Consider the following 2,536-nt stretch of genomic DNA (forward strand, 5'->3'; position numbering starts at 1 on the left):
AAATATACCAAATCACACAGACACACACACACAAATACCTATAGTACCACTCATGCCCCCCAAAATATTCGTTCCAAATTACAAAAAGAAAAAAAAATCATAATACCAGAAAAAGATACATCTTCCCCCCGTGATACCGCCGCCGCGAACCGACCCAAATCTCCCCCAGTCAAAAATTTGCTAAGAAAGACGGGCGCGTGTTGACTTAGTTGGCGTGCTGACGGAATCAGGCGTTGGGGTTTGTCTGGTCAGAACTGCTCAGCAAATATTGGTAATCTCTTTGCGACTCTCAGTTTGGTCAGGAGTGGGGATTAATGGTCTAAATCCGACTCATTTTCGCTCCGTCATCCGGGCCTCCTCCTCCCCGCCCGCCTCCTCGCTCGTGTGTGTGTGTGTTCGATTGCGTCGGTGGATTTTCGCGGCTTTTGGGGGGGATGTTTGTGTTCGGATGCATTGGTTGTCGTGATGTTAGGGGAAAAGTGTATTGCATTGGTGTTACTGTGCTGTTATTTATATTATGTGAGTTTATTTCGTATTATTAAGTCCGTAGTTGTAAGGGTTATACTACTGGCAGTATGGGGACTAACATTATGGTAATAGTAAGATCCTAGTAATATTAACATTGATTAGAATATATATTAATGATAATGAGATTCATGATGGCAGTGATAATGGTAATATTGATTGTGAGAATGATGATGGAAAAAATAAATGTAATTGAATAATAACACGTTAATGATTATATCATGATAACTATTATGGCAATGGCAGATCGTGACATTGGTAATAGTGATGATAGTAATAACGATCATGGTAATAATGATGGTTAATAATTCCTGTTAGTATTATAACTATAATAAGTGACGATGGTGATAATGACGAAAATAAAGTCATTATTATCACAATCGTTTTCGTTTTTTAGATACATCGTTCTTGCTATCATTAAGATGATTATGGTGATGATTATTTTTTTCTAGTATAAGAGGGATAATTGAGATGGTGGTAAGGATTATGAAAAAGGATAATATTCATGCTGTCTTTAATCATAGAAATGTTAGATTACCAGTCCTATTACAATTGTTATATCATTGGTTATTGTTGTTATCATCGTTATTATTGTTGAAATTATTATTATTACTCTTATCATTATAATTGTTATTATTGTTGTTACTATTATCATTATTATTGTTTTTTCTTTAAAATTATTAGTATTATTATCAATATTATTATTATTATTATTATTATTGTTGTTCTTGTTCTTGTTATAATAATAATTATTATTATTTTGATGTTACTATCATTATTTTTATTGTCATTACTATTATTATTATTATTATCATTATTATTGATTTTAATCATCATCGTTTTCATCATTATGACCAATATCACTATTATCATTAATATGATCATAAGAGCTGGTTCTACTACTACGTGTTATTCATTTACATCTGCTCCTGTTAATACTTGTGTTTCCACACTGAATTTATTATTTTTCTCACTCTCTTATTAGGATCGTTATCTTAAGTATTTTTCTCAGTATGGACATCTTCACAGGCTCACTCTTCACTGTAATTTTTTATACCTTTTCCCATTTCTTTATTTCTCCTATTTCTTTCTTTATACTAAACCTCGTAAAGTATTTTTATCAGTATGGTCATCATTGTCTCACTCTTCACTGTCATTCTTCACACTTTTTCCCCTTTCTGTATCTCCCCTCTTTCGCTAACACTGAACCTACGAGCCCCTCATCCTACCTCATTCCACATCCTAGCTTTATACACTCCTTCCCTCCTTTCTTTCCTCTCACGCTTAGCACTGTACAATCCTTCCTTCCCTCCTTCCCTCCTTCTCATGCCTAGCACTGTATAGTCGTTGCCTCCCTTCTTCCTTTTCCTTCTAGCATCCTTCAATCTTCCCCTTCCTCTGACCCTCACCTAACCCCACACACTCCATTCACTCCCCACTCCTCTACATCCCATCCTCCCTCTCTCTCTCACTCCATCCTCCCCACTCCCTTCCCTCCCTCCTCCTCTCACCCTTCGAACTCCCTCCTCTCTTCTCCCCCGCTCAACTCCACACACTTCCTCCCTATTCCCCTACGCCCCATCCTCCCGCCCTCCCTCATCCCTCTCCATCCCCCCCTGCCCCACACCCGACCCTTCTATCCCCTCCCCACTTTCCACACACATGTAACACATTACCAGAAGCAGCTCCCTAAAAACCGCGTGCAGTGTGTTCCGCCCCATCTCCGCCGTCACCCCCGCCGTCACCCCCGCCACATGTGCTCCTTCTGTCGCGACACTCAACCTAATGGCAGACTTGTAGTGCTTGGTGAAATGATGCTACACTCGGCTAACCTCCGAGGCTTATGAGGGCGGCCGCCCGCGACTGCTCTGGGCGATTTATGCGGCGCTGTTAAAATGCAGATGGAATTTACTCATTTTTATTAGCCGTGTTGTTGCTTATGTCATGGCTGATATTGGTGTTGTTTAATTGTAGTTTTTGTGCAGTTTATAATCCAAAATTATTCATTACT

This window comes from Penaeus vannamei, chromosome 15 (genome assembly GCF_042767895.1).
Source record: "Penaeus vannamei isolate JL-2024 chromosome 15, ASM4276789v1, whole genome shotgun sequence".
Taxonomy (NCBI): Eukaryota; Metazoa; Arthropoda; class Malacostraca; order Decapoda; family Penaeidae; genus Penaeus; species Penaeus vannamei.